This window comes from Euwallacea similis, chromosome 32 (genome assembly GCF_039881205.1).
Source record: "Euwallacea similis isolate ESF13 chromosome 32, ESF131.1, whole genome shotgun sequence".
In the NCBI taxonomy this organism is placed as follows: domain Eukaryota; kingdom Metazoa; phylum Arthropoda; class Insecta; order Coleoptera; family Curculionidae; genus Euwallacea; species Euwallacea similis.
This window is the reverse complement of record NC_089640.1, coordinates 84,710-108,834: the sequence shown is the minus strand read 5'-3', so window position 1 is coordinate 108,834 and position 24,125 is coordinate 84,710. Positions and strand designations below refer to the sequence as shown.

Below are 24,125 nucleotides of genomic sequence, written 5' to 3'. Positions count from 1 at the left end.
CAATTAAAATTGTTTCTCAATTAAATATAACACCTCTATTCATCATCATAATAATCTCGAAGTCTCCATTTAACCGAATTTGATCATTTCCCCTCAGTCAAACATATTGATTTTTTTGGTCCCTCTTGAAAGCCCAAAGGCTCTATAGTTATAGCTAAAGTATTATACGTGTGAGTAAGCATTCCCTTCATATTTCGACAACGTACCAGGCGACAAGGATAAGGGATCCTTTTCTTAGGATTAGATATTAATGAAAGTGTTCTGTTTTGTGTAGTTTGTAATTGTAGGCATGTCAAACTTATTTAATTTATGAGCTGAGGTTACACCTTCATTTTGGAATGCTAAAATTTGTGAGCTGTCAGGGAGGCAGAGAACAGACGATGTCGGGCACTTTTGGGGTTTTAGGTAAAAAAAAGGGAATTTTGAAGAAGGCAAGAAGGGCACTAGCTCTGGTGGTGTCATGTAGACCGCAGGCATTCTCTTACTCCATAAACAGTTTTATAGAGATTGAATATTTAAAAAAAAAGGGAGTTATTTTTCCACTTTTTCCTAATATACATAAAGGACAATGAGCATTGAATTGAAGGTCTGCAAAAGGCAGGAATAAGTTAAGGAGACTTCGAAGCTTCATTCCGAAGAAACTGCAAAAGACAAGTTGAAGGGAAAAAGTGTCCCCTAGTAAGTTTCAATTACTTTTATCACCTAAGCATTACCTCCTATTATCTTTTTCTTAACATATTCCTATAGTAAATATGGCCCCTTACCAAAGTTTAGTGGGCAAAGAATATTTAGTAGAATCATCATAATCATTGGGGTCTTAATTTATGTATGGTACTTCTCAAAAGGTGGAAAAGAGACAATTTTAGGTATATTTTTATAATTTATTATTATCACAGAATAAACTAAAAAATGTTTTAGCAACACGTGATTACGCATATGATGGGCGAGGGCATCACATTGAGTGCGACAAATCCTATATGGATGAAGTAAAACAGTACACTGGCTGCATTCCAAGGAAATGTGGTCATTTTGTTAGTGATTGAATAATCACAGAATATGAGACAGATATTTTACTGTGGTTGGCAAAAAAAGGTATGATATTAGAATATTAGCAGCTCCACATGGATTATCTTTAATACAATTTTACTTTAAGTTCTCGTAAGATGGCGACAGTTTACATAGACGCCATCTTGATGTTCAGAATATGATACCATCTTGAAAAAATTTGCAAATCATAATGTCACATTTACAAATTAACAGGTATGTCTTTGGGTGGTTCTAATGGAGGAGCAACAATTATGGACCTATATTCTGGGACATTATCTCATGGGGAAAACTTCATTAACTTCTACAAAAGCATGAAAACAAACTTTATCACCCCCACTAATTTCAAAATGTACAGATCTATCCGGTAAAGACCTTCTAATTGAAGCTACTCCCATGTTTTATACTTGGATATTTTAGGGAAAAAATCCAAAAAGCCATTGCAGAATCATTTGAATTGGATGCGACTAAACTTTTCCTGACACATATGATGTTTTTCTCAAGACTCACAGCAACAGCTGGTATGAGCATTCATGATGAATATTGGCACGTTCTTGTAGATAAGGTACTGGTTAATTAGGAAGCCACTATATAATAAAAGCATGTGAAATATCGGTTTTTCTGAACACACATAAATATTTTCGCTATATATCGCTACTTTACCTCTACGACTACAGTAAGGATATCTTGGGGGGAATATTTACTTGGACAGTCCTCAGGCAAATGTAACTGTGGAACTGCGGAAAGGACGAGTGTCTGTGTCACTTCCGGGGCGGAAAATCCTCATTTTGTTGAAAAAGTACTTAACTACGTACAGTCGAACTCGGTTATAACAAACACGAAGGGACATAAGATTTTGTTCGTTAAATCGAATTTTACCTAATATGTATTGGGTTAACCTTAAAACTTCTTATGCGCTAAAAATTAATTTTTTTGAAGTTTACAGGGTATTTCAAAATCGACCCTCACCATTGGGATCTCGGAAACTAGAGAAGATATGAAAAAGTTTAAATGGGGGCAAAGTTGCGCAATCTAGTGCTTGATCGAATGCCATTTTCAAAATTTTAATTTTCCGAGTACTTCCGAAGATATCCGAGAAAAACTAAAAATTGGAGAATCCATTTTTATTTTTTTTAGCGTTATTTGACAAGAAAGGTTAAATTCGTAAGCACATTTTCATTGACACTTTTTCTCAGCTACACGATGACATATTTAAATTTGCTATCCGACGTTTCGTCTTTCAGCTACCATCATCAACTTTATATTTTCTGATGGGCGCCATATTGAATTTTTCGATAAAAAAATAGTGCGTTTCATTCTGAATTCATTGATATAGAACTTCTTATAATTTACTTTTTTAAAAGCCGAAATATTTAAATAAAAAGAAATATTACATAGTTGGCCTTGACTCCATCGAAAGACTTTCTTTTGTTCGCACTATATGACAAAATTCCTCAAAAGAAATTAGAGTGTGTGCAGATTTTCAATGAAAATGAGTTTCCGAAGTGAAGAAAAATGAGATATGTTAAGACTTTATTACAAATTTGATAGGAATAATACGAAAACAGCTCAAATGTATTTTGTGTTATATCCAGAAAAACAACAGCCGCATAGAACATTATTTAAATCTTTGGACGAACATTTAGCTGAGTTTGGTGCTTTTGAAAAACCTAGGATAAAGTATGGAAGCAGAATGAAAGAAGATCTAGAAATAACCTACTGGCAGCGGTATAATTAAATTTCATATTTAAAAAAATGTAACATTTTCTTACTTTTATTTTTTAAAATTTTATTATATTTTTTTAGATAAATACAAATCCTGCACTTATCTACTATATGCACACACCAATCAACTTATCAAGTTTCATTAAATATGGGTGTGCCACATACTAACGCTTGGAGAGCATTCAAAAAAAGTGGTTTGAAATATTATAAAATACACATTTCCCATAAACTACATCCTGGTGACCCTGAGAGAAGAATGTTGTTTTGCAATTGGCTCTCAAATAAGAATGATCCTCAAGATTTTTAAAAAAACATTTTTTGGACCTAAGAGAGTACTTTTTCAAATTGTGGTGTATTCAATAGAAATAATGAACATATTTGGAGTCAAAATAACCCTAGATACTTTAGAGAAGTTAGACAAGTTCGCTTTTGTTTAAATGTTTGGGCTGGAATTTGTAACGATCAAATACTCGGATCTTATTTTTTCAATGGAACCTTAAACGGTGAAACATATCTACAGTTCTTGACAACCCAATTTGAAGATTATGTCGATGCGTTGCCTCTTGCCAATTACAATAGATACTGGTTTCAGCATGACGGGGCCCCTCCGCATAATACTAGAGCCGTTTGTAACTATTTAAATCACAGATTTCCACATAGGTGGATAGGAAATTCGGGGCCGGTAAGATGGCCGGCAAGGTCCCCCGACCTTACAGTTTTGGATACTTTTTTATGGGGCAGTTTGAAAAATAGAATATATGAGAATCGAGATTATAACACAATAGAAGAACTTAGGGAAAACATCATTACATAATGTAGAGCAATCAGAAGGACAAATATTATTAATGCTGTCGCTAATTTAAATAGACGTGTTCGTTTATGTATGCATGAGAAAGGTCGTCAATTTGAGCATTTGTAACATTTAATAATAATTTAGTTTTGTCTCTGCCAGTAAGTTATTTCTAGTATCTTCTTCCATTCTGCTTTCATACTTCATCCTAGATGTTTCAAAAGCACCAAACTCAGCTAAATGTTCGTCTAAAGTTTTAAATAATGTTCTATGCGGCTGTTGCCTTTCCGGATATAACTCAAAATACATTAGAGCTGTTTCGTACCGTTCCTATCAAAGGGTACAGCAGGATAAGCATGGCGAATCGGCCTATGAAAGGGATTTCAAATTTTTTGTGTAAAATAGATGTATTCGGTTATAAAAACAATATCTACTGTGACTTTGAGTCGATTTTTCAAGGTGACCTTGAAATATGTTAAAAAGATCGCCTAAGTACCTTTATTACTTTAAACTCAAATATCTCAGGAACTAAAAGAGATACAAAAATGAATCAAAAACCAGTTTATAACTGAGACTCTGAAGAATATTTGTGTATTTTTTTAATAATTTTTAGAGGGTCGCAATATTTTCAAAAATTAAAAAAAAAATTTTAATTGCTATTTTTTCATTTTTTTTTTGAGTGACAATCACAAATTTAATATATGTTATAATATGGTCCAAATTCTATCTTCTGTAAAAATTTCAATTTTTAAAAAGTGTCGCAACACATTCAAATATCTAAAAAACCAAGAGCGCGTCAAGAATTATTAGTATCCGTTAATGTTTCGAGTATGAAATAGAAACTAATAATAACTTATACAAATACAAATAAAAAATAATAACTTATACAAATACAAGTAAAAAATAATAAATTATAACTAATAACTAATACAGGATATTATTATATTCTACAATTTAATCCACTATGTATTAGTCTTCATCATTATCTTCATTAATAATCACTGATGTCTTAATTTTTTCAAAAATTGAAGATAAAATTGCGGCTGGTCTTAAAATACGAGATAAATATCATCCATAAGACAAATAGCAAATAATGATCGCCACATGGGAACAACATTCTACAGTACGGTTGCCATTAAGACAATCACAGCAATAACGTCTTATACTTTCATAGCATGTCCCATCTGGAACATAGTCAATGTAAATACGATACATTTTTCTGTTTATGTATCGTCATTTAACTTTTGCTTTTAGTATGTTAGGTGTTTCTTTTACGTATTTTACTGATAAATTATCATTATCCATCAACTCAGCCAAAATCAAGAAGGTCATTTGTATTGAGCTGTTTGAATTTAGATTTTCTATTTTTCTACTGAAACTTATTGACTCAATGTATTAGGAATGTTTAATCTATTATCTATCTATCTATGTCATTCAATTCACCGTCTGAACCTAATCTTTTATTATATTAATTATACAGAAGACCAACAATTTTGCATAATCTTTCCATTTTAGACAAAAGTGCATTGTGAACTTGATGATGTAGAAGTCTATATTGTTGATCAACAATACTATGTACAGCTTTGATTACCTATCTGACTTTAGTGATTTTACGTGACACCTTAGCTTCCTCCGTTGTTAGTTGAGTTCGGTTACCTTTCATTGCTGGTATAAACACTTTGAAACCTTTTTGAGTTAAATTCTTTATGACATCCCGAAATCTACGATCAGCAATAAATATATCATCTGGTAACAGAATGGAACTTATGCCTGCTGGATCTTCTAAAACCACTTTCATAATTGAAGCATCGTTTTCAGTGCCATAGAATGGTCCAGCGAAATCCACTACTAAACCGTTTGTTGTACGCATAGTAAAGGGTTTATATAAATGAGTTTTTTTTGTCCGAAATACGATTTTTTTTGATAATAATTATTTCTACTACCATCAATAATTAATATCAGCTGATTTTCGCCTAAATTGAACAGTTTTTTTGCGGTTTCGGTGGTGTTAGCTATGATCATTCACATCGCCAGATTAAAGGATATACACAAGCGCAGAACATCTAACTTCAATTTTTAATCATTTTGTTTATTTTGCACTAAACGGTTCCCTATTTAATACTATATCACCGGACCAAAGTCATACAATAAAAAAACTGGATAGGAAGGATAATAATAATTTTAACACGTATTTTAAATATCACATTTTTAAAAAAACTAAGACTCCGGTGATTATTAATGAAAATATTGATGAAGACTAAATATCTATAGTTGATTAAATTGTTAAATAGAATAATATTTTGTATTAGTTTCTATTTTATACTCGAAACATTAACGGATACAAATAATTGTTAACGCGCTCTTGGTTTTTTATATATTTGAATGTGTTGCGACACTTTTTAAAAATTGAAATTTTTACAGGAGATAGAATTTGGACCATATTATAACATATATTAAATTTGTGATTGTCACTCAAAAAAAAAAATGAAAAAATAGCAATTAAATTTTTTTTTTTAATTTTTGAAAATATTGCGACCCTCTAAAAATTATTAAAAAAATACACAAATATTCTTCAGAGTCTCAGTTATAAACTGGTGTTTGATTTATTTTTGTATCTCTTTTAGTTTCTGAGATATTTAAGTTTAAAGTAATAAAGGTACTTAGGCGATCTTTTTGACATATTTCAAGGTCACCTTGAAAAATCCACCCAAAGTCAAAGTAGATATTGTTTTTATAATCGAATACATCTATTCTACACAAAAAATTTGAAATCCCTTTCATAGGCCGATTCGCCATGCTTACCCTGCTGTACCCTTTGTAATAAAGTCTTAACATATTTCGTTTTTCTTCACTTCGGAAACTCATTTTCATTGGAAATCTGCACACTCTCTAATTTCGTTTGAGGAATTCTGTCATATAGCGCGAACAAAAGAAAGTCTTTCGATGGAGTCAAGGCCAACTATGTAATATTTCTTTTTAGTTAAATATTTCGGCTTTTAAAAAAGTAAATTATAAGAAGTTTTATATCAATGAATTCAGAATGAAACGCACTATTTTTTTATCGAAAAATTCAATATGGCGCCCATCAGAAAATATAAAGTTGATGATGGTAGCTGAAAGACGAAACGTCGGATCGCAAATTTGAATATGCCATCGTGTAGTTGAGAAAAAGTGGCAATGAAAATGTGCTTACGGATTTAACCTTTCTTGTCAAATAACGCTAAAAAATAAACATGGATTCTCCAATTTTTAGTTTTTCTCGGATATCTTCGGAAGTACTCGGAAAATTAAAATTTTGAAAATGGCATTCGATCAAGCACTAGATTTCGCAACTTTGCCCCCATTTAAACTTTTTCGTATCTCCTCTAGTTTCCGAGATCCCAATAGTGAGGGTCGAATTTGAAATACCCTGTATAGTTAAAATTTATGCACTAGTTAAAAGGAAAAAATAGGTAAAAACAACACTTTTATTTTATTTGTTCCTATGCACGTAATACAGATACACGTCTTATTACTAATTATTTTGTAGTGTAAAGTAGTCAATCATTTTATTTTGCACTTGATTTTTAATAAGCGAATGTCTTTCAATATAGCCATATAATTTATCGAAGGCTTGATATACAGAAGAATCGGCACTTATACAGTGAATGAATTTCGAAACTACGTTCAGAGAAGAAAGGGTTTGTGACACAGTGGACATAGCATCGTCGTCTGGTTCCTCTTCTTCCTCGTTTTCACTCTCCTTGATTTCGTCTGTAAATAGTACTTTAATATTATTCATTAGCTCAGCATCACTAGGAAAATCAGTTGTTATCAAATCGTTATCTATTTTGGTGTACTCTTCTAGATCAATGTTATTATGTTTTTTAATCTATTCTGTCAATGAAACGTTTTCTTCGTCATCTTGATCTACAAGTTCCTTTTGTTGAAATTCTATCAAACGCGCCAACGGTATTTCGTCTTTATCATCGTACTCTTGTATTATGTGCAGTTTAAATCCTGCACGACGAAAACAGTTTTCGATGGTGTTTAGCGAAACTTTTCGCCATGCGGCGCTAATCATTATTATCGCGTCAAACAATGTAAACTTAAGGTCTTCATTACTTTTAAAAGCGTTTATTAGTCACATCAAAAACATTTTTCGATAAAAAGATTTTAAAGAGTATATGACGCCTTGATCCATAGGTTGTAACACAGCTGTCACGTTTGGTGGTAGGAACACAAGATTGATGTATTCAAGATTTTCTAATTTCAGATGCGCTGGACACGTGGTTATCTACAAGAAGTAAAATTTTCTTTTGTTTTTTGCGAAGTTCGTCACTCCATTTTTGAAGTAATCCTTTAAAAATTTCGCTAGTGATCCATGCTCGTTGATTCGACTCATAGATGACTGGTAACTTGCTTTTATTTTTTAAGCATCTAGGCGATTTAAATTTACCAATAACCATCAAGGGGTGTTTTTCAGTTCCAGTCATATTAGCACAAACCCAGAAAGTTATTCTTTCCTTGTTTTGCTTTCCATCAGCACATTTCTCGCCCTTAAATTTTAGAGTCTTATACGGAGTCATTTTGTAAAACAAACCTGTTTCGTCTCCATTAAAAATGTCATTCATATCGTATCCTGTACTAATGACTGGCCATTGACTTTTTAGCCATTCTGATGTTATTTCTGTTGATACTCCTGCAGCCTCTCCATGAATTTTTCCCGCTGATATGTTGTCTTGACTTAAATCTATCAATCCAACCTTATGTACACACAAACTGCTCACTACCACTTTCACCTACTCCATACGTTAGTCTTCCAAGTTCTTCTGCTTTTGTTTGTAGAATCATTCTAGTAATGGGATTGTTTTGACTCCTTTGAATCGTAAACCATTTGAAAAATGCTTGATCTATGTCATCTATTATAGGTTTTCGATTTTTTTTTTGCTTTGTTACATTAACTTTCAAAATTTTAAATTTATTTCTTAATATTTTTGAAAACTGTGAAAATTATAGATTTTGGCAATTTATACTTTTTACTCACTTGTGAATTGGAAAGACCGATGTCTAAATCATTAATTATATTCAATTTTTGTTGAATGGTTAACGCGTTACGTTTTTAGCTTTCATGTCTAACCTGAAAACGATTTTACTTCTTCCTACACAAATGAAATGCAACTAATGCGGTCCATGCCTAATTCGCGTAAAATTTACTATGATTCAATACACGGGGATTTCCCAAATCGAGATTATGCCGGCAAAAAATACCCTAAAACTAACCCAATAAATTGTACAGAATGGTCTTTTTTTATAGATTAGTTCGTTATAACCAATCGGACCTGCAAATTTTTACCGGAAAGCGTTCCCTAAAGCCGATCGTTCGTTATAAGCGAGTTCAACTGTGTATTTTCTTATAAAATTTGTTTTCCTTGGAAAAAAGTTACTGAAGGGCAGAGGTTCGCCAACACCATATCGTTTACCTGTGATCAGCATAAAAGGATTAGTGGTCCTAGTTTAATTCAAAAAAACTTATAAAATTGGGAAATAAATCTGCGAGAAAGAAATTATAAAAGAGGCCTTAAAGAAGCCATATTCTACATGATAATTGCTATTCCTGAGATATATTCCTTTTTGGCCCGGTCCTTTGAACCTGACATCTTTTTTTTTCAACTCACTGTTTAATTTACATTCACCAAACTGTCAAGGATTGGATACGGGTTTTCCCATTGATCAGGTTTATGTTTCGTACGTTTACGCCTAAATTATTTCTCCTTTTATGTTTACTTATGAGACTTCATATTTCAACTCATCTAACAGAAAAAATACAATTTTTATCATATAATAAGGTGTTTTATTAATTTTTTGGCAACCGTGCTCCTCGAAGACCAATGAACAAGGCAACATAGTACATCTCTGGTAGCGATAGTCTTGCCAATTGTGGTAGCAAAGGGATGCTCCCATCCGAACTCAGCACTTTCGATCTTTGGTGGAAAAGTCCAGATTTTTTAACTCAGAATATGGACGCTTGGCCACCGGAGGAATTTGACCTCCATGATAATTTGGTCCTTCGAGCTGGATCTGTGCGGATTTACGTATCCGGACATAGATCATTGTTGCATTTAATTATTTTTCTTGAGAAATTCCGCCTTGTTCTTTAGGGATTGTGGATCACTTCGGCTGCTTATTGGGATGCTCCGTGGCGGAGTGTACAGATGCCCCATTGTCTTGAGTTGCAATTAATTTACGCATTTTCAGCTATTTCTTTTTCTTTCTTTTGATTGGAGTGACAAATATTTAACTCGCAAACAAATTCCGAAAGTATTTCTAGAGTTTTTCTTTCCTCGACTTTGAGCCTACTCTGGGTATATACTTACACGATCGAATCTTATTTTTTCGTACTAAAGAAAACTGACTTTGCGGCGACTTTGGATACATATCAACACTATCCACCCATATTTTTCGTATTAAATAAAATTCAAAGTGTGCTAAATTTCTCCTTATTTTATTTATCCTTAAATAAAATTTAATAATTCACCTGATATCACCTCGCTTGATTTCTTCGTATGGGGGTTCATTAAGAATTAAGTTTATCAGCAAAATTTTGCTATAGCACAGAAACTGAAGGGGTTAGTTCTGCACGCATTTACCGGTATTACTTCACAAATGGTGACTACGACATTAGAATCGACAGTTTCAAGGTACTATTTATGCTTGGAAAATAATGGCAATTTTTTCGGATATATCCTCTAAATTTAGTTGTTTTATTCGTTTTTGTTCAAATTTTTAGAAACTTCTGTTAATTTTAATTTATTTGCTCTTTGTGTACTCTATTATATTATTAAACACCTAAATGACATACACTGTTAACTGATATAGCTAATTATTTATTCTTAAAAATTAAAAAACTACGTACAGGTCTATAATAAAAATTTTCTTAATTAAGCTGGAAAAAAAACTAAAATGGAATTAAACCATAAAGTGTTATACGAGTACATCTGTAATGGGAACTTGCGAAACAAACTCAGGAACACCTTTGATAGTAATTTATTGTACCGTTTGTAATACCCCTATGGTCACAAATAATATACAGGGTGATTCATGTAACTGTTTCATTAGAAACTTTTGTACTTGTAACTAATCTAAATTTTTCATATTTGGGGGTTAAACTAATATAGATACACTCTACTTTTTTTAAATATTTTGAAGGTCATATCACTTCAGGTTATACCGGAAGTCAAGGTCAACTTCCTTATTTCAAATGGAATACCCAGTATATTTTTACATTTTTGGAATCTAGGGATTAAGCTGATTAAATTCTTATTAGGTACTCCTATACCTAAACCTAACCGTTTCAAAGATATTTTGGTTTAAAAGAAAAATCTGTCTAAAACACCATTTCTATGAAATTTAAAATTCTCAGCTATTATTGAAGCTGGCTTTACGAAAATTTGCTGACATGTTAACTAGATATGGTAGATTAGGTTAATGTAAAAAGTTTTTATAAATATCATACAGGGTGTCCAAAAAACCACGTCATATTTAAAGAAATTTGATAGCACAAAAGTCGCTTATTTCAAATGGAACATCCCCTATATTTTTATATGTCTAGAATCTAAATTTAATTCTGAATCGATTACTATTAAGCATCCTTATACCTAAAATTAACGCTTTTGCTCTAATTTGCGATTTTTTAATATTGTACACTAATAATTCTAAGTATCTTAGTTGGCTTTGAAAAGAACATGGCTGCTTCCTATAAAATGCGTTAATGTAATTGTCAATTTAATAAGTTCGCTCAACAGTTTAGAATCATGAACTTTAATAATACTTATTCAAATAATGATATTTTAAATTTATTCTTTATTCATGGAGAGTGTAACAAAGTTTTGGAGAGAACTTACCGTACATTCAACGAAAGATATCCGCATCTTCCGAAAATCACAAAGAACAAATTTAGAATATTGGAATCAAATTTTTTAAGACATGGAAAAGTCGAAACTAAAAAGTCTTATTCTAGACCCATAATAAATAGCGAAGACAATGAAATCACCGTTTTAGGATATTTTAATGCAAATCCGAATTTTTCTATTCGAACTGCTTCTAATGATTTAAGTTTGTATTTTTATTGTTATTAATGATGGCAATTGTTTATCTTCAATTAATGATTTTTACAGATTCATCATATTCATCAATTCAGAAGATTGTAAAGAAACATAGAATGCATTCTTATTCTTATAAAATTGTACATTCATTTAAACGGGGAGTTTCGACTTTTCCATGTCTTAAAAAATTTGATTCCAATATTCTAAATTTGTTCTTTGCGATTTTCGGAAGATGCAGATATCTTTCGTTGAATGTACGGACAGTTCTCTCCAAAACTTTTTTACACTCTCCATGAATAAAGAATAAATTTAAAATATCATTATTTGAATAAGTATTATTAAAGTTCATGATTCTAAACTGCTGAGCGAACTTATTAAATTGATAATTACATTACCGCATTTTACAGGAAACAGCCATGTTCTTTTCAAAACCAACTAAGATACTTAGAATTATTATTGTACAATATTAAAAAATCGCAAATTAGAGCAAAAGCGTTAATTTTAGGTATAAGGATGCTTAATAGTAATCGATTCAGAATTAAATTTAGATTCTAGACATATAAAAATATAGGGGATGTTCCATTTGAAATAAGCGACTTTTGTGCTATCAAATTTCTTTAAATATGACGTGGTTTTTTGGACACCCTGTATGATATTTATAAAAACTTTTTACATTAACCTAATCTACCATATCTAGTTAACATGTCAGCAAATTTTCGTAAAGCCAGCTTCAATAATAGCTTAGAATTTTAAATTTTATAGAAATGGTGTTTTAGACAGATTTTTCTTTTAAACCAAAATATCTTTGAAACGGTTAGGTTTAGGTATAGGAGTACCTAATAAGAATTTAATCAGCTTAATCCCTAGATTCCAAAAATGTAAAAATATACTGGGTGTTCCATTTGAAATAAGGAAGTTGACCTTGACTTCCGGTATAACCGGAAGTGATATGACCTTCAAAATATTTTAAAAAGTAGAGTCTATCTATATTAGTTTAACTCTCAAATATGAAAAATTTAGATTAGTTACAGGTACAAAAGTTTCTAATGAAACAGTTACGTGAATCACCCTGTATATACAGGGTGTCCCATAAGTAATAGGACAAAGAGGAACGGCAGATTCCTGACATCAAAATATTAAGATCCAGCGCAATTGTTTTATTCCGAAAGTTAATATTAACAGAGATACAGGGTGTTAAAGTTTAAATTTTCTTTTTGATTTTTTTTCGTATCTTCAACATTTTTTGATTTATGGTACTGAAATTTGGTATACGGGGGTTTTTGGACTTGGGAAACTGGTTAAACCGCCGGTTTCATTGTCGCTAATAGGGGGCGCCACTTTAAAACGTCTTGGTTAGTTAAAACGGCTCTAATTTTTTTCTACGTAGCTCCAGTAGCCCCATTAATTAAAATTATTATTTTCTTTAAAATTCTAAACAAAAAAGGTATACTTATTAGAAGTCTGAAAATTTGACCGTTTTCGAGATATTCCCTAGATTAATACCTCATAAATGTTCGTATTCTTGTATGTATTCTTGGATAGAGCCGAAAACTGGCGAAGTCAAACGAAGTAAATTTACATGGGCGCCATTTTTAAACTGAATACCTGTTTGTCAGTGACAAAGTAGTAGGTTGTCAAAATCGCTATTAATTTTTTCTTCAAAATTTACTGAAATTGAAGTTTTTCTGTTAGTTGTAACATATTGCACATTATGCCGAGACATAATTTTTTTTCAACTGCAGAGATGCGAGATATGGTGTGTTGTTACGCTGAAACAAACTTCAATGGACGAAAAATTATTAGTCTTTAAATGTTTTTTAAATGTCCTCCGTTCTGTTGAAGACACAAATTAAGACGACTATGGAAGGTCTTGTAACCTTCTGCAATTCATAAAAAAATCGAGGGTGGCTTTGAACAAATTCGAAAAAAAATTTCGAACACCTACTTTAGATGTGTAATGGTTGTAAGATAATTATAATTATAAAATAAGTCCTATAAATAATTCGTTTGTCATAGCAACCGTAGTTTTTTAATCAATTTAATTACTATTGGAATGGTTTTCCGCGAACAACTCTCGAAGTGTTAAGAATTGCGACAGACATGTAATTCGAAAAATGTTTGTTTTTGAATTCTGCATCGAGCTAAATTAAAATATACGGGGGTCCCAATTTAAAATAAGAAAAATAAAACACTTTGAAGTTTGAAAAATGTGATGCTAAATTTTGGAGACCCTGTACAATATCGATCATCGAAACTTTTTTAATAAAACTATGAAACCATTCTTAATAAGCATCTTGAGTAGTTTCTTTACATAGACATTATCTCTATTTTTTATTATTTTTTTAAGCTAGAGGCGCAATGTAATTTTTTTCAGTTTTTAATTTTTTTCGCCAGTATTATTTAACCGATCTCAACAAAATTTTAGGAATATGTAGACAATCATAGAAAGCATTTAAATTGTGAAAAAAAATAGGGTGTTCCATTAAAAAAAAAAGTTCGGTATCGTCACACTTTTTTGGGACACCCTGTATAATTAGAAATATTTTCCTGGAGTCCGTCCTAAGACACAGGTAAAGTATACAAAATATCGAAATCCTACTGTCAATGATAACCGAGCTATAGGAGACGGAAGGTGAAGTGCGCCACCCTGTATGTATATGTTGGAATAGCGTTGGATGTGTTTTTCATTTTTGAGAAAAGATATCTTTTTAATAGTCAAAGAATGAAAAGACAGACTAGCGAATTCACTACCCCACGACCGCTCTTCTGCTCGTCAATCTATTAACTGCTAGTTCTTTGTCCCTGTTGTCTTAACTTTCTCAGTTTTGATGAATCCTTCAGAACCGTGGGAAAAGTGTCTGCTAGTCCCTATTACAAAGGAACCAATAGTTTAGTGTCACCCAAATAATTAGCACACATGGCCACTTAACCCGGCATTGGTACGGTGGGAAAATATTACATGTTAAGTACACTGGGGTATGTGATACCCCTATTTATAAAAGATATTAGCAATAATTTTTAAATTTGAAATTTGTGTTTTGGTGTTTTTCTTTACCCAATAAGTACTGTTGATCATGCGAAAAAAAAAATTTTTAATATTTTTTTATTTTCAGAAAACAACAAGCTTTACATATACAGGGTGTACCATTGAAAACTTTGCACCCGGCTTATTTTGAACCATGTTCCAAAATGTTAAAATTGCCGCGACACGTCCATCTTGTTTTCGAGGGGGACACATTTTAACGTTAGATACAGACTCGCCAGAACAATCCCCTTCGCGGGGGCGCATTCAACTTTAGAATCTTAAATGGCACTCTAGGTCGAGTGACACCTCATTCGAAAGGGTTTTTAATTCTGGTTGTCATCATGTAATTTTCTTTTCAATTTTAGTTCATCTGTTGTTGGAAAAAAATTTTTAGTTATGCTTAGAAATAAAAGGCAATTTTGTATTAATCATTTAATTAATTGTTCAAAATGCCAAAGGGAAAACTATGAAAAATTTCAATTTATTGTCACTGTAAAAACTGCTTGTTTACAAATAAACAGTATTTTGAATAATGGGAAAAAATTGGTACTGATAACAAATTTACCAGTCAATATCTTTTAGTCGCTAGTCAGTTCTCAAAGAAAACTATTTAGTAGAAGTGTGTGTGTTTAGTAATTATTAATTCTAAAAATGACTTATTCGAAAGACGAAAGGGTGGAAATATTTTCTCTCTATTTTAAAAACAATGATAATGCATGGCTCACGGCAAGAATTTTTAATGAGCGTCACCCAAATACACGCACCTCCGATGTTTACGTCGCCAGTTTGGTTCAAAAGTTCTGTGAAACAGGATCAGTGGAAAATAAAAAATGACAATTTCGAAACTCTGTTAGAAATGAAGTTATCGAAATTGCCGTTCTTGGTCATGTGGAAGTGGATCATAATTTAAGCATTCGTAAGCTATCTGAAATTTTGGGAGTTTCTAGCACACATGGTCAACGCATTTTAAAAACTTATAAATACCATCCTTATCAACTACAATTAGTTCAAGAACTGAATGAAGACGATCCTGACCGTCGTTTGCAGTTTGCGGAAGAGATGACTAACCGACTAGTAAACGATCAAAATTTTTTATATTCAATATGTTTTTCCGACGAATGCATTTTTTATCTGAATGGCTTGGTAAATCGTCATAACTGCCGTTATTGGAGTGACACCAATCCGACATTATTTAGAGAGGAACATACTCAACATCCGGAAAAACTTAATGTGTGGGCAGGAATTCTCGGAAATAAAATCATTGGACCATATTTTCTGCCAGGAAATCTTAATGGGGATATGTATCTTGAGCTTTTGAATGACTACATTTATCCAAAAACTGTTGATACTATGGAAAACGATGACAACATTTTAGAAGACAATGTTTGGTTGCAACAAGATGGCGCACCTCCACATTTTACCGTTGCAGTTCGTCAGTTTTTGAATGAAAATTTTCCAAATCAATGGATAGGTAGCCGCGGACCTATTGAGTGGTCACCCAGATCACCTGATCTGACACCACTCGATTTTTTTTTATGGGGACATTTAAAGTCTAAAATTTATGCCACTCAGCCGCAGTCTCTAGAAGAACTCAGGCGGCGTATCATTGAAGAATGCCACCTAATTACCCCCGATATTCTTAACAATGTTCGACGAAATGTTGAACAACGTTTTTATTATTGCATGGAAGTGGGAGGTGGGCATTTTGAACAATTAATTAAATGATTAATACAAAATTGCCTTTTATTTCTAAGCATAAGTAAAAATTTTTTTCCAACAACAGATGAACTAAAATTGAAATGAAAATTACATGATGACAACCAGAATTAAAAACCCTTTCGAATGAGGTGTCACTCGACCTAGAGTGCCATTTAAGATTCTAAAGTTGAATGCGCCCCCGCGAAGGGGATTGTTCTGGCGAGTCTGTATGTAACGTTAAAATGTGTCCCCCTCGAAAACAAGATGGACGTGTCGCGGCAATTTTTAATATTTTGGAACGTTTTTGAATGTTTTTGGTAAACGACCTCTTTTACCGCGAGCAATAAACATAGAACAACACAACGAAACTCATTTTGAGAAAAGAATTAAACATTTCAAGGGCTATTCGAGGCCTGACATTCATCACATGTGAAAGAGCAATGATCCATGCATATGTAACGGTTGCATGAATGGCAAGTGTAGAATGATTTTAGATTGGCCTTTCTGGGACACAAACAACATCTTCTTGACACTTTTTGTCTTTTTGCAGATGGGTCACCACGTATTCCCTGACCATCAGAACTTCTACTTGTTTCTGCAATTTGTCTACGAAGCTCCCGCCGTACATGAGGATTTTCTTGTCTTTTCTCTCTGTACTCCTTGACAAGAGATAAACCTAGTTCCTTCAGAAACTTTCGGCGTGGAAGTTTGCTAGTTTTGTCATTGTTATTACTTTTCCATATAATCATGGCATTTATGGCTGCAGAGTTGAGAATTGAATAAAACAGGGTGAGGGGCCACCTGCGACTATTTCTAAGTAGAAACGCTGTAGGTACCAGATAATTCATCTACAACGTCAATTCCACCTTTAGTGAAGTTATAAAACGTGATAACTTCAGGTTTCCTCACTCATTTGTATCTGTATCTATTTTTCTGTCGTGATGTAAAGTGGAAAACAGTAGAACATTTTTTCCTTTTTTGGGAATATAGGAAACAAGCATAATGTTGGATTGGAATCCAAACATGGAACTTCTTTCTTCCCTGCCTCGTACTGCCAGCATCACTGGAGGTATTTCACGTTTATTTTTTTTCAAAGTACAGACAGCAGTAAGTTTGTATTCTTTTAGAAGTTTTATAACAAGAGGATAGCTTGCAAACCAATTATCAAAAGTGATATTTCTATTTGAACCTCTAATTGGTTCTACGAGTCGCAGAACTATATCATCTGGTTTATTACTCAAAGAAAAAGGTCCATCCGGTTGCTTACCAACATAGACCTCCAAGTTGAAAATGTAGAAAGTCCTTGCATCTACAAGCGCGAATACTTTTATGCCATATTTGGCCGGTTTATTGGGTATGTATTGCTTGGATCCACAACGGCCCCTAAACGCCTCCAATTTTTCGTCAATCGTCATATATTCTGATGGAGTATAACATTCTTGACAGTGGTTGATAAACCGTTCAAATATGGCTCTGATGGGTGCTAATTTATCAATACGACGCCTGTCGTTTTTTGTACCGGCGCAATCAAAACGAAGACACGCAACTAAAATCTGGAACCTTTTCAAAGGCATTGTAGATCTGAAAATATCAACTCCAGTACCATCATTGGCCCACAAATCTTCAAGATTTTGTCTTGATGACCGAAAGACTCCAGCAAGGTAAAGAAGTCCCAATGCAGCTTTCAATTCAATTGTGTTAGTTTCCCGTATCATATGTTTATCAGAGTAATTTTGTGACTTATGGTTTATTTTTTCATTTGTGTATTTCACAGTATCATCCAGCATAACATTGTCTACAAAAAGGCTCCAGCATTCAAATGGCGTTTTGGCTGCTGTTACTGTTGTTGTTTTCTTTGGACCAGGTAGATGTGTCACTATATTTACGCTCCTAGTTCTTACAGCTTGATTTCCGGGAGACTCAGCCCATTTTGTGTTCCCATCTTTACCCCACATATACCGTCGCCGAATATTACTTGATGATGTAGGATGATCATTACTTGTAGAATTATCTACAGACCGGTCAACATCGAAAGGTTTGTAGTGTTCATTTTCAATTTCGTCAGATGGCTCAATTTCCTGTGCGCTGTCTGAGTTGGATAAACGTTCACTCACATGGTCAAGCAATTCTCCATCCGATTCAGATCCTAAGGGTTCCTCGGCATTCTCAGGTATATCATCATAAATTGCCCACATTGCAGTCAAGCGTTTTTGTTCGTTTTCATAAGACATATTGAAGAAATCTAATTAAAATACCAGGATGTAAAACGATTACTGTAGAGTGAAATACTACTAGTTTACCTACTTTGAGTTATGAAATCACTAGCACTGAGATAAACGAAATTTTCACTATTAGAAATGTAAACACCTTTTCACCTTATTTCACATCACTGGTACACTGGGGTATGGTAAACCTCCGACCATTTCAGTTGCATACTAAATACACAAATGACTATTTTTGAGATTATCTCGTCAGTGACTCCATCTATGAGGTCTAATTCGAAGGTACATAGACGCTTAAATTAATAGGATGGTACGTTTCTTTAAAATTCCCAATTTACTTGGGCTGGGGTATGTCATACCCCAACGCACCAACGCCGGGTTAAGAGCGTCGTGGTATTAGTGACCTTGCTCGACAATGCTTTTCCTTAAGAAGGCTGTCAGCCTACCATTCATCTTATTATCTCTTCTAATATTACATTTGCAAAACTTAAGAACTAATAGATCTCCGACATATACAATTTTTTTTTAGTTATTGTACAAGGAAAAATACAGAGTTCACATTTAAAACTAAAAAAAATTCTGAGTGTCAAAGTATATCGTTTATCATATTATGTGCATCATGCAGGAAACATTTATATTTCAATTGTTTTTATGATAAATCTCATAATAAAGATTGTTCTAAAATAGTTATAAACGAATAATATAAAATAAATTTATATTCAAGTTGCAATTCTATAAGCACTGTATGTCTTAGAGTTTCGTAAATATTTTAAGATTTTCGTAAATGATGTGATTTTACCTGAACCTCAAAGGGTATTTATAGACAGATATTTTTATAATTAAATAAAAAAATGTTTAACATACCAATTTCGAATCAATATATATTTTTTAAGTAATTATTAATTATTTGAATATTTTATTGATAATTAAACAACATTAAAATGAAAAAAAGAAAATAAAAAAAATACACAGAGGGAGAATTGAACCCAAGACGACGATGTATCAGGCAATTATTTTACCCACCGCGCAACGCCGATCGCTGCTAAATGTTACAAACACGCAAGTATTTAAAGCGGATAGCGCACCTTTAATGCCTTTTTTCTCTTAAATGATTGAGGGTTGTATTCCATCTTTTTACTCAGGTAACATATTATTAGGATACTCTACATCTCCAATCTCGTGTCCTCCCCTTGTAAGTATTGATTTGAGAAAACGGCTCTCAAAGAGGTAACGCAGCGCGTTTATTTGATTTTTTTATGCTGAATGGAATTGGGCAAAAAAGTTCAGGGTCCTATATAAAAATAGGAATACGGCGAATATTTCATTTCATTTCTAAAGTGTTTGCTGCCTCTGTCAAGTGCCACATCCAACGGGTAAACATTTTTTTGGTAAGTCGATTTAACTATTTAAAAAAAATACGACACTCCTCAACCTTCTCATGTTTCTATATAGTCAGCTTCATTCAGTCGCGAAATTAATTATTTGTCCACTAGCAGAATATTTAAAAAATTGGAATAAAATCCAAATTACTTAAATTTATATTAGCTTTATTTCATAAACGAAAATGCATTATTTGTATCTCAAATATGCAAATAAAATATAAGGAATATCTTTCAAAAATAAATAACAAATTCCTAAAAACCAAAAACCAGAAGAAAAAAATTATTCGTCTACTGCCATATTTATGCGAAATGTCTTAATTCATTATCGTGTAGGATATCCTTTTGATTTTATAAGTTCTCCCAACCTGTTAAGCATTGAATCAACTAATTTTCTGACAACTTCCACTGGCATTTTTGCCCATTCTTCCAGACATCTGGCTTTTAGCTCCTCCTTATTAAATATTTGATGTTTCTTTACTCTTTCTTTCAGTTCTGATCACAAATGTTCTATGGGATTTATATCCAGTGACTGAGGTGGCGTTTCCAACACTTTTGGTGTATTACACAATAACCATTTCCTAACTATCCGAGCTTTGTGTTTATGGTCATTGTCTTATTGGAAAACATATTTATCTAAAATTTCCATATCATTTGCGCTTTCGTGTAAATTATTCTTAAGGGTGTCTAAATAGACAAAGCGATTCACAATCCTGTCAATAAAATGAAGTCGACCCTTCCCGTACCAAGACATGCACCCCCAGATAATAATAGAACCACCTCCATGTTTCACTGTTGGAATTATATTTTTAGGTTTATAAGATTTTTCTCGTTTTCTGTACACCAAAACTTTTTTTGGCTTTTCGAATAGCTCAATTTTAGTATCATCCGTAAATATAACGTTTTTCCAAAAAAATTTTGGACTGATACATTTGGGCAAATTCCCGACGCTTCTTTCTGTTCACTTCATTAACGAATGGTTTTTTCGTACCTATTCATGCCCTCAAACCATTGTTTATTAATAATTTTCTTATTGTTGCAACATGTACAACTCGTCCGTAATGACATTCAACGCTTTTTGTCAAATCTGTGGCCGTAACTTTTGGATTTATTATCACTGTTCTAATAATTTCTCGTTTCATACCTTCGATTAAGGTACATTTTCTTCCTCTTCCTGGCAATGTTGCAGTTTTTTTTCGATGTTTTAAATTTTTTTATAATAGTTTGGACCGTTGACCTGCTTCTACCAACAATTTTGGCTATTTTACATTGCGATTTTCCTTCGTTATTTAATTTTATAATTAACGCTCTTAAATGAGCAGGAACTTTAGAATATTTACGACCCATTTTTTAAATTAACTCACCTTCTGTGAATATGAATACTACTCAGATATCACAAATACTTTGTTCAATTTATCTGGAGGGATTTTACAAAAAAGAAATAAAGAAATAGCAAATATAGCCATTATTGACTATGAGTCTGACCAAATGCTATTTAATGGTCACCAGCTCCCAATTTTCCATGTCTCTCGTTCGAATCGAATGCTCCTGTATCCGAATGTAATACACACCCAATCGGTATTCCTGCAAGATGCGAACACATAGTTAAAATAGACGTCTCAAACATTCCTCCAAATCACGAAGGTATTCTTCCAAAATCCAAAATCGCCGATGGTGTGTTTCTATGCGAAAGTTTCAATTGATAACAATAATCAAGCCCTCATTTCAATAATGAATATCACTGAAAAACTTATGGAAATCACATAACACAAATTCAATGTTGAAAAAATCGAAATAGAAGAAACCCCCAGACTAACACGAATATCCTCAATATCGGATCAACCATTAAAAACTTCGATCCAAATCGTCTAACTAATATCTCAACGTGCTTACGTACTAACCATCTAAACAACGAAGAAAAAGCATCTATCATTGAACTATGTCACGAATATAATCATATATTTTATCTAGAAGACGATTTATTATCTTACACTGACTTAATAATGCATAAAATACCTATTAAATCCGTTATTCCAGTAAATATCAAAACTTACCGCTACTCCGAAGTTCACAAAACCGAAGTCCATAAACAAATCCAACAAATGCTAGAACAAGACGTAATTGAACCATCAAACTCACCTTAAAATTCCTCTATCTGGGTAGTCCCAAAAGAATCTTCAGAAGAATGGGAAAAAGAAGTGGCGATTAGTAAGCTACTACCAAAAGCTAAATGACATTAGTATTGGTGACACTTTCCCGCTTCCAAACATTACAGAAATTTTTGACCAATTGAGTCACTTTAAATATTTTACAACTCTTGACTTAGCATCAGGATTCCATCAAATCAAAATGCATCCAGACGATGCACCTAAAACCGAATTTTCTGTCTCTTCCGGACACTATCAGTTTAAACGCATGCCATTTGGTCTGCGAAATTCCGCCCTCGCCGGTACCCAAAATTATCGCTGTTTCCTGTACCTTGATGATATTGTTATCCACGCTGGAGATCTCACTACTCGTAATCCTCGTCTAAAAGAAGTCTTCGAACGTTTGTCCCGCTACAACCTCAAACTACAACCCGAAAAATGTAAGTTTCTTTGTAAGGAAGTCATGCACTTGGGACACCTAATAACTGAAACTGGTGTAAAGTCTGACCTTGACAAAATTCAAGCTATCAAAAATTATCCTATTCTAAAAAACGTAAAGGATATCCGAGCTTTTCTAGGCCTAGCAAGCTATTATCACAGATTCATTTCCAATTTTAGTGAACTGACTCAACCTCTCTCAAAATTTCTTAAAAAGGGCACCGATTCATCTGGACTACCCTACAACAGAAAGCATTGAATCAACTGAAACAGATTCTAACTGAGGAACCAATCTATCGGTTTTCCGATTTCTTTACCCCTTTTAATCTTTGAACCGATGCTAGCGATCTAGCTATTGGCGCTGTTCTATCCTAGGGTAAAATCAGTCATGATCTCCCGATAGCCTAAGCTAGTCGCAGCTTAAACAAAAGCGAATCCAACTATAGCAAGATAGAAAAGGCACTCCTTGCCATAATTTGGACCGTAAAGCATTTTCGCCCCTATTTATATGGCAGGAAATTCAACATACGAGCCCAAGCTCATAATATTTATATATATAATATAATATTTATTTTCTTGGCTTAATTCCCTTTTTTATGAGCATTAATAATTGATATTCGTAGATCTCTGCTGAGAGGTTTACCACGACCCATTTTGTTTCAAAACTGACGTTTTAGAAACGATAATGGACAGTTTACACTTGTCATAGTAGCCTTAGATGTGACGTACATTTGTTTTGCATTTCCTCTTTTGAAAGAATCGATGTTGTGCAATACTAACTGCCGGCCGAACTATTATGACCCATGAGTTGAGTTGCATTTTTAGTTAGACATTTGTTGTTAATTGTAAATGTAGAATAAAATACTTTGATTTTGTAACTTAACGATCTATCTTTTGTTACAGTCAAAGTAAATGTACAGAAATATTCGATGCATCATCCAGGTTTTGAAATTGATTATAACTTCAAATTGAAAAATGTGTCCGGCCGAATTACTATGAACCTGGGCTTGTATATACAGACCATAGATCCTTAACTTGGTTATTCAATCCAGATATTACTGAGAATTTTTTATCTAGAATTTTTTTCTTGGAAATAGGCTAAATTATTATAATTAAAAATAGATAGGATCTTATATTTTCCTTTTTTTTCTTTATCTAGTAATTTTTTGGTGTTTTTTTTAAGGGGCAGTAGTAATAATCACTACAATATGAGAAATATTTCCTATTGAAAGTAATAAAACAAAATATTGTCAAATGCCACTAAGGAGGTACAACATTTATTTATTGTTGGTTTAACAAAACTTAAAACAAGTTAAAAAAGAAAATTAGAATTTAAAATATTATTTAATAGAAAATTACCTAATATATAATGTTTACATAATATATTTTATATAATATATAATAATTACCTATAATAATTTTTACAACAAAACTTAGGGTGTAACGCCACGTTACATTTCTCGCAAATAAACTGCGCTTTTCTATGACAATAAGCACATCTGAGGTGAGTTTTATTGTAAACAATCAAATTATTTAAACCGTCGTATTTTGAATATTCATTGGCGTGTGAATT

The 24,125-nt window shown here is 32.8% G+C and overlaps 1 pseudogene; it reads left to right on the top strand.

Annotated features, from left to right (window-relative positions):
- The first annotated feature begins 380 nt into the window (after positions 1-380).
- LOC136418051 (2-oxoglutarate and iron-dependent oxygenase domain-containing protein 3-like) lies at positions 381-16,579 on the top strand (annotated as a pseudogene).
- The last annotated feature ends 7,546 nt before the right edge of the window (positions 16,580-24,125 follow it).